Source organism: Berghia stephanieae, chromosome 15 (genome assembly GCF_034508935.2).
Source record: "Berghia stephanieae isolate SIO BIC M18660-M18661 chromosome 15, UCSD_Bste_1.3, whole genome shotgun sequence".
In the NCBI taxonomy this organism is placed as follows: Eukaryota; Metazoa; Mollusca; class Gastropoda; order Nudibranchia; family Aeolidiidae; genus Berghia; species Berghia stephanieae.
In genome coordinates, this window is record NC_088374.1 from 21807387 (window position 1) to 21817874 (window position 10488).

General features: G+C 33.7%; 1 protein-coding gene across 1 annotated transcript in view; it reads right to left on the reverse strand.

The window, feature by feature from the left end:
- Positions 1-10488, reverse strand: part of LOC144960414 (uncharacterized) — a 240165-nt gene that overhangs the window by 132691 nt on the left and 96986 nt on the right.

Here is a 10488-nt window from a genome sequence, read left to right on the forward strand (position 1 = left end):
ATCAAAGCTAATGTTCTCAATTTTTGCATGTTAACGATAGTTGAATAAGACTATATTATGTAGATGTACATTTTTAATACATTTTTTCCCAATTTTGATAAGAAGCAAAAATCTCTAGGATTGAGTGAGTTAATAGGATTTAATAGTCTTATGTCACGATCACCTAGCAACTAGCAGCTTGGCTCTAAACAAAGAAAATCGGTACTTTTTATTCTTTATGCTGGCTAGAACTTTTTCACAAGTCATGTGATCATAATGTATAAAAGTCAACACATGATCAGATTTATAATAATTTTCTCCTCTGGATTCACTTTTATGCTCGTCGGAGAAGTATTTCATAAGGGCGTCCACTATTGTTCATATAATTTAGAACCAGTTACTAAGTTACTATGCGTTATTACGAGGGAAGTGACGTCACGAATGTCGAACCCAATTCGAACCCAATTCAATGCAATAAAACATTATGTTCCCTGCTGTATTAAATTGTAAAGATGCCTGTGTGCATTGTGAAGTAAATTATTTGTTATGAGGATCATATTATTATAAGATCCACAGATTTATATTAATGTTTATTATAATAATATATGATTCGAGCAATGTAAACCACTAAAGATTTTCCATTTTGTGGACAATAAAGATTTATTACTATTAGTATTATAATTATTATATTACTTTCACGATTTCTATTAATTGTTTTGTCAAACGAACAACATTCTTACTACGTAGAAATCACTGACAACTCATTTGACAAACATTTATTATTATCTTCAAGCAGTGCTTTGTTTAGGTAATGTAATATGTAATAAAGAAATAATACAGGTATATAGATAGTATGCGCTTGTCTAAGAAGCTCATAACATTGCCATCCGGCGGACCAACACACAAAACTGTTTGTATCCATGAACGTTTATAGTCGGGTTAATACAGTTCAGTGAGCATTACTCATGAACGCGGATGGCAAAAAAAAACAATAACAAAGATCTGAGTGACGTCATCTTCGAACTATCTATAGCGCATAATTTAATCTACACAGAGCTCTAAGGTGTTACACATACAACGGCAATAGGGCACACAAAATACAAATTTTATTACGAATCAAAAGTCTGCCTGAATGGGAATATTCTCTAACATTTCCTAAAATCACTATCCTCGGGGAGTGAAGTTATAGTGAACAACAAGAGATGAAGTGAGTAGGAAAGTGCCAGAAGACAATAGAGAATAAGAATTTCGCGGCGATGATGGGGGTTTGAACCCGCGACCTTACTGGTACGACAACTCCGTCTGGCCGGGGAGAGCTATCCACGATCCCAAAAAAGATCGTCTCTAACCCTAGTCATTATTAGAGCTCTCTCTCTCTTCCCGACTAATTGAGATCGCGGGTCCAACACACACAACCTCCGCGAAGTTAGTTGGCCAACGGTATTTGGGGTGAATTTTTAATTCAGAAAAGTGGGTGGAGCAGGCACTTATGTTGATAACAACAAGAGATGAAGTGAGTAGGAAAGTGCCAGAAGACAAAAGAGAATAAATTTTTTGAAAAGCTTTCTAAGTTACAGTGAAGGACATAATCAGTCTGGTTGTGAATGGGTTCGAACTGAGACATTGCCAAGTTTAGTAAGAATGTCAAATCTTATCAAAAATGAGTTCTTGTCATAAATGATTAAATCAACCCTTTTTGTACATCTTCGGGAAATATCAAAGCTTGATTTCAATTCTAATTATTTTTCACAGCTAGTCAAGTTGAAAAAGTATGAAATTTGAGAAAAGTTGCTGGATACCTTTCCCATACATCTGACCATAACTTCATGAAAAATCACCCGATTTACTTCAAATAAAGATTAAAATGCTATGGGGGAGCATATTTCCTTTCAGACTTCACGAAGTCCCGGGTTTGAAAAGTTTTGCTAAGACGAGGGTCATTTAAATCGATAGATATTTGAGGGACTATTTTTCTCGTCAAAATTCTAAATAAGTGTTTTTTCAAGAGTACGACAGTGTCTGTGATATAATATCCATAGCTCCGCCTACGCGTATTAATATTATGCTTAATACGCTTCAACAGTCGTAACGTCACTTCCCTCGTAATGACACATGGTAACTTAGTAACTGGCTCTAAACTATCGGAACAATGGCGGACGCCCTTATGAAATATTTCTCCGACGAGTATAAAAGCGTATCCAGAGGAAAAAAACAAAAACATAATAAATCTTATCATGTTTTGACTTTTACACATTCTGATCACAAAACATATGAAAAATTCTAGCGAGCATGAAGAATAAAGAGTACCGATTTTCTTTGTTTAGAACCAAGATGACCGCCATGCTGGGCGACGTGACATTAGACTATTGAATCCAATTGTTGTGTCAATCAAACAACATTCAAACGCGTCATTGACAAATCGTTTTGAAAAACATTTATCTTCAAGTAGCGCTTTGTTTAGCGAAGAAGATAAACTAAATTATTGTTTCGTTGTTTTTTTTTAATTGAGCTTTTATATAGCGCGATGTCCATTAAACGTGCCCAAAGCGTTTTACAAGGGTCCCTGGCCAACAGCAACATAAACATGTAGGACGAGACATGACGGCTGTTAGGCTATTTTATAACATTTTTTTTTCGGACAGAGACAACGCTTTTAACAGCCAGGTACTCATTTTACAACTGAGTATGGTGAGAGAATGTTAGTGAAAGATGTTGGTCCGTTATATTTCCGGTTGGCAATGTTTTGAGTTTCTTAGCCAAGCGCATACTATCTCCATGTAGACAAGACCAGAACGCACACATAAACTGCTGGAAAAAACAATCAGAGAAAGCAACACGTCCTGTAAACAAAGGAGACATTTCTGAAAGTTCTGCCCCTGAGGGGACAGGAATAACAGCGGAAACAGCTTTGTTGGGAGTAAAAACCATTGAAGTGAGAAAGATGGCCCTTTTATCTTTTAAGTGTCCTTACTCAATGAACTGTCGTACTATGGTAAAAAAAAAACGTAGGGTTTAAATATTTGACCAGAAAAATCGTCCTTCAAATATCGATCTATTTAAATGACGCCTCATCTCGGCAAAAACTCTCAAATCAGGGGGTCTTAACTCTCTCTCCGTACCGATCCATTTCAGTATTTTCCCAAAATGGCTGGCTTTCCCAGGTGAAAAATTGTTTTTTTTTTAAACTCAAATAAGACACTCTACAAAACAACGTTATGTTCTTATTAATTAAACAAGTATCATTCATAAAAGTTTGTGTTGTACAAAATAAATCTGAATATGTAAAATGTATATTGTGTCATTACAAATGTGACGATTTAGCTGCCAAGGTTTGAGAGTTTTTTTTTACCAAGATGAGGGTCATTTAAATCGATCGATATTTGAAGGACTCTCTGTGATCTTAATAATTAATAATTGAGCTTTTATATAGCGCAATATCCACTTAACGTGCTCAAAGCGCTTTACAAGGGGTCCCTGGTCAACAGCAACATTTAACATGTAGGACGAGACATGACGCCTGTTAGGCGATATTACAATTTTTCGGACAAAGACAACGCTGTTAACGGCCAGGTACTCATTTTACACCTGAGTACGGTGAGAGAATGTGAGTAAAGAGTCTTTTCCAAGGACTCAACTATGCGTCGAGCGAGGCTCGAACCCAGGACCTTCCGATCCGAAAGCGAGTGTCATACCACTAGACCACATAGCCGCACATTCTGACATTCTGATCCACATAGAGTATCATGCAGAAACTTGAAGTGTTCCAAATCAAATATTAATATTTTGGGCTTTTTTGTTTGTTGTTGACTTTTTATGTTTTGTTTGTTTTTTTTTAAACTGTGGGGTGGAGAGTAATTTTGGTTTGTTCTTGCTACTATTGTACTGTTTCTAGCTTACAAACTGTTCCGAAAATTTATACTAATACACACACATATATATATACACACATACACACACACATATATATATATATATATATATATATATATATATATATATATATATATATGTGTGTGTGTGTGTGTATAATTATTATTGATGGATGTCCTGTATATATATATATATATATATATATATATATATAATTGGTTAGTGTATGTGTGTGTGTGTGTGTGTGTGTATGTGTGTGTGTAGGTGTAGGTGTAATGCCTCTATACAAAATTATACCTCCTGTATTCCATGTTATGATTCATGCCTCTACAGCATTATTTAAACTGCCTTCATAACGCATCTTCCTTGTGTCAATATCGTATTCGACATCTTGAGAAAATATCGATCTGAGTCTAGATATAATTACAGCAGATTCGATTCCAGGAGACAAAAAGATGAGTGTCTGATATGGATTTTAACTCACTCAATCCTAGAGATTTTCGATACTTTTAAAAATTGGAAAAAAATGTATTTAAAAATTAGTATTATGAGCTGATGATGATAATATTATATGTAAAAAAAAATGAAAAAAAAAAATTATATATATATATATATATATATATATATATATATATATTTATATATATATATATATATATATATTATTATTATTATTATTTAAAATATTTACCACAATGTTTGAGACAGTCTACATTAATGTTTCAGCTGAAACATTAATGTAGACTGTCTCAAACATTGTGGTAAATATTTTAAATAATAATAATTCGCTCCATTACTGCATGTCGAGCACTTTTCGTACCATATTTGTATCAAACACAATTCAATATATATGTATAAATATATCCTTTCTTAAAAAAATATAGCATTGTGGAGAAAATTGTGCTTATTTGAGTCAATGAAAAAATTGACACGGCGCACAACTCTACTGAAAGATTTGAAAATTAGAAATGTATTTTTTACAGATAGATAAACAGATAACTTGATTTCCTTTTATAATTTAAAGTCAGTTTGACAGTTCGTTGAGTCAAACAGATATCATAAAATATGTACCAACGACGACACTTGACTCCGAAAATCAACTAATTTGTCACTGTAAAAAGTTGTCAATTTGCGTCATCTATTTATGACATCAAGTATATTATTACTTCCGTTGTGTTGTTGATTTAGCGGATTTCAGTCGCCATTTTGATTTTTTTTTACTATTAGGGTTAGCTCGAGAGGTTAGTATAAGTGTTATAAGGTGCTAGGGTGTTGTTTTTCCATAAGTTAGTAAAGGGAGACATTCCGAAAGCTCCTGCTCCCAGTATTCTTAATTTTATTTTCACTTGATATTTTGTCAGGCATTATTTATTCAGATTGACTTATATATAGTATTTTAAAACTCTAGAACAAACCTTGATAGATTTGTGAAAGTTTAAAATTCCTTATTTGACCATTGTTTTGATTTTCGGCCGCCATTTGATTTGTTAAATATTGAAAGGTAGTGCAAAGCAGTCCGAGAGTTGTTTTTTTCTATAGGGTTAGCTCGAGAGGTTAGTCTTAGTGTTATTAAAGGTGCTAGGGTGTTTGTTTTCCATAAGTTAAGTAAGGGGAGACATTCGAAAGCTCTACATCCCAGTACCTTCTTAAAAAATATAGCATGTGGGAAATTGTGCTTATTTGAGTAAATAAAAAAACTTGAACGGCCCAAACTCTACTGAAGATTTGAAAATTAGAAATGTATTATTTTATCAGATAGTATAAAATAATTGATTTCCTTTTATAATTTAATGTAGTTTGAAAGTTCGTTGATGGTCATAAAGTATCATATAAAATATGTACCAACGACGACACTTGAATCCCAAAATCAACTAATTTTGACACTGTAAAAAGTTGTCAATTTGCGTCATCTATTTATGACATCAGAATTATTATTACTTCCATTGGGTTTTTGATTTAGCGGTGATCAGTTTTGTTATGTATGTTCTAATTGTGTGTATGTTTGTGTGTGAGTGTGTGTGTGTGCGTGTGTGTGTTTGTGTTTGTGTGTGTGTGTGTTGTGTGTGGTGTATACATTTGTGTGTGGGTGTTGGCATTTTTCAGCAAATCGTGGCATTCATAGTGATATTATTCACTTGATCACATGAAGGTATTTCAGTCGCCATTTTGATTCTTTTTTTACTATTAGGGTTAGCTCGAGAGGTAAGTCATAAGTGTTATTAAAGGTGCTAGGGCGTTTGTTTTTCCATAAGTTAAGTAAAGGGGAGACATTCCGAAAGCTCCTACATCCCCAGTATTCTTTAAATTTGTATTTTCACCGTTGATATTTTGTCAGGCATTTTAAAAACTCTAGAACAAACCTTGATAGATTTGTGAAAGTTAAAAATTTCCTAATTTGACCATTGTTTTGATTTTCGCCCGCCATTTTGATTTGTTAAATATTGAAAGGTAGTGCAAAGTAGTCGGAGAGTTGTTTTTTTCTATTAGGGTTAGCTCGAGAGGTTAGTCATAAGTGTTATTAAAGGTGCTAGGGTCTTTGTTTTTCCATAAGTTAAGTATAGGGGAGACATTCCGAAAGCTCCTACATCCCCAGTATTCTTTAAATTTGTATTTTCACCTTTGATGTCACGGGTCAGAGGCTATAGTGACTTACACTTCATATTGGGCCACACAGAAAAATCAACCGAAGATATACCAAATTACACAGACAACGTTGTTTACCAATCTGCCCTCATTAAATGATGGTGAGTACAGTATCGAATGAAAATAGTTCTTTCCCCGCGAAATTGCGGGCTTTTTACTAGTATATATATATATATATATATATATATATATATATATATATATATATATATATATATATGTATGTATGTGTGTGTGTGTGTGTATGTGTGTGTGTGTAGGTGTAGGTGTAATGCCTCTATACAAAATTATACCTCCTGTATTCCATGTTATGATTCATGCCTCTACAGCATTATTTAAACTGCCTTCATAACGCATCTTCCTTGTGTCAATATCGTATTCGACATCTTGAGAAAATATCGATCTGAGTCTAGATATAATTACAGCAGATTCGATTCCAGGAGACAAAAAGATGAGTGTCTGATATGGATTTTTAACTCACTCAATCCTAGAGATTTTCGATACTTTTAAAAATTGGAAAAAAATGTATTTAAAAATTAGTATTATGAGCTGATGATGATAATATTATATGTAAAAAAAAATGAAAAAAAAAAATATATATATATATATATATATATATATATATATATATATATATATATATATATATATATATATTATTATTATTATTATTTAAAATATTTACCACAATGTTGAGACAGTCTACATTAATGTTTCAGCCTGAAACATTAATGTAGACTGTCTCAAACATTGTGGTAAATATTTTAAATAATAATAATTCGCTCCATTACTGCATGTCGAGCACTTTTCGTACCATATTTGTATCAAACACAATTCAATATATATGTATAAATTATATCCTTTCTTAAAAAAATATAGCATTGTGGAGAAAATTGTGCTTATTTGAGTCAATGAAAAATTTGACACGGCGCACAACTCTACTGAAAGATTTGAAAATTAGAAATGTATTTTTTACAGATAGATAAACAGATAACTTGATTTCCTTTTATAATTTAAAGTCAGTTTGACAGTTCGTTGAGTCAAACAGATATCATAAAATATGTACCAACGACGACACTTGACTCCGAAAATCAACTAATTTTGTCACTGTAAAAAGTTGTCAATTTGCGTCATCTATTTATGACATCAAGTAATATTATTACTTCCGTTGTGTTGTTGATTTAGCGGATTTCAGTCGCCATTTTGATTCTTTTTTTTACTATTAGGGTTAGCTCGAGAGGTTAGTCATAAGTGTTATTAAAGGTGCTAGGGTGTTTGTTTTTCCATAAGTTAAGTAAAGGGGAGACATTCCGAAAGCTCCTGCATCCCCAGTATTCTTTAAATTTGTATTTTCACCTTGATATTTTGTCAGGCATTTATTTATTCAGATTGACATTATATATAAGTATTTTAAAAACTCTAGAACAAACCTTGATAGATTTGTGAAAGTTTAAAATTTCCTTATTTGACCATTGTTTTGATTTTCGGCCGCCATTTTGATTTGTTAAATATTGAAAGGTAGTGCAAAGCAGTCCGAGAGTTGTTTTTTTCTATTAGGGTTAGCTCGAGAGGTTAGTCATTAGTGTTATTAAAGGTGCTAGGGTGTTTGTTTTTCCATAAGTTAAGTAAAGGGGAGACATTCCGAAAGCTCCTACATCCCCAGTACCCTTTCTTAAAAAAATATAGCATTGTGGAGAAAATTGTGCTTATTTGAGTAAATAAAAAAATTGATACGGCGCACAACTCTACTGAAAGATTTGAAAATTAGAAATGTATTTTTTACAGATAGATAACCAGATAACTTGATTTCCTTTTATAATTTAAAGTCAGTTTGAAAGTTCGTTGAGTCAAACAGATATCATAAAATATGTACCAACGACGACACTTGAATCCCAAAATCAACTAATTTTGACACTGTAAAAAGTTGTCAATTTGCGTCATCTATTTATGACATCAAGAATTATTATTACTTCCATTGGGTTTTTGATTTAGCGGTGATCAGTTTTGTTATGTATGTTCTAATTGTGTGTATGTTTGTGTGTGAGTGTGTGTGTGTGCGTGTGTGTGTTTGTGTTTGTGTGTGTGTGTTGTGTGTGGTGTATACATTTGTGTGTGGGTGTTGGCATTTTTCAGCAAATCGTGGCATTCATAGTGATATTATTCACTTGATCACATGAAGGTATTTCAGTCGCCATTTTGATTCTTTTTTTACTATTAGGGTTAGCTCGAGAGGTAAGTCATAAGTGTTATTAAAGGTGCTAGGGCGTTTGTTTTTCCATAAGTTAAGTAAAGGGGAGACATTCCGAAAGCTCCTACATCCCCAGTATTCTTTAAATTTGTATTTTCACCGTTGATATTTTGTCAGGCATTTTAAAAACTCTAGAACAAACCTTGATAGATTTGTGAAAGTTAAAAATTTCCTAATTTGACCATTGTTTTGATTTTCGCCCGCCATTGTGATTTGTTAAATATTGAAAGGTAGTGCAAAGTAGTCGGAGAGTTGTTTTTTTTACTATTAGGGTTAGCTCGAGAGGTTAGTCATAAGTGTTATTAAAGGTGCTAGGGTCTTTGTTTTTCCATAAGTTAAGTATAGGGGAGACATTCCGAAAGCTCCTACATCCCCAGTATTCTTTAAATTTGTATTTTCACCTTTGATGTCACGGGTCAGAGGCTATAGTGACTTACACTTCATATTGGGCCACACAGAAAAATCAACCGAAGATATACCAAATTACACAGACAACGTTGTTTACCAATCTGCCCTCATTAAATGATGGTGAGTACAGTATCGAATGAAAATAGTTCTTTCCCCGCGAAATTGCGGGCTTTTTACTAGTATATATATATATATATATATATATATATATATATATATATATATATAATATATGTATGTGTGTATGTGTGTGTGCGTGTGTGAGTTATATATATATATATATATATATATATATATATATATATATATATATATATATATATATATATATTTGCATAGATAGTTTTATTCAACAATCATTAACATGTAGAAAAGAAAAACATTAGCTTCGATACTACGCCTATAATTTGTCTCGGAAAAATGTAATAAATTATAGGCGTGGTGTAAAAGCAACCCCGGGTAAACGACGGATATAGTCGATGTTAGGGTTGAGTGAGTTAACTACGGATATAGTCGGTGTCAGGGTTGAGTGAGTTAACTACGGATATAGTCGGTGTTAGGGTTGAGTGAGTTAACTACGGATATAGTCGGTGTTAGGGTTGAGTGGGTAAACTACGGATATAGTCGATGTTAGGGTTGAGTGAGTAAACTACGGATATAGTCGGTGTTAGGGTTGAGTGGGTAAACTACGGATATAGTCGGTGTTAGGGTTGAGTGAGTTAACTACGGATATAGTCGGTGTTAGGGTGGAGTAACTACGGATATAGTCGATGTTAGGGTGGAGTGAGTTAACTACGGATATAGTCGATGTTAGGGTGGAGTGATTTAACTACGGATATAGTCGATGTTAGGGTGGAGTGAGTTAACTACGGATATAGTCGATGTTAAGGTTGAGTGAGTTAACTACGGATATAGTCGATGTTAGGGTGGAGTGAGTTAACTACGAATATAGTCGGTGTTAGGGTGGAGTGAGTTAACTACGGATATAGTCGATGTTAGGGTGGAGTGAGTTAAGCCATTTTTCAAAATTCTAGTTAATTTAAGTTCTGTACTGAGAAATATAGGAGCAGACACTGGTGAAGAAGTATGGAAGAAAACACAGCAGAAACCAATGTGAGAGGAAATAGGAAGAAGACGATGGCGGTGGATTGGACACACCCTTAGTGCGGCTATGTGATCTAGTGGTATGACACTCGCTTTCGGATCGGAAGGTCCTGGGTGCGAGCCTCGCTCGCTCGCGCATAGTTGAGTCCTTGGAAAAGACTCTTTACTCACATTCTCTCACCGTACTCAGGTGTAAAATGAGTTCCTGGCCGTTAACCGTTGTCTTTGTCCAAAAA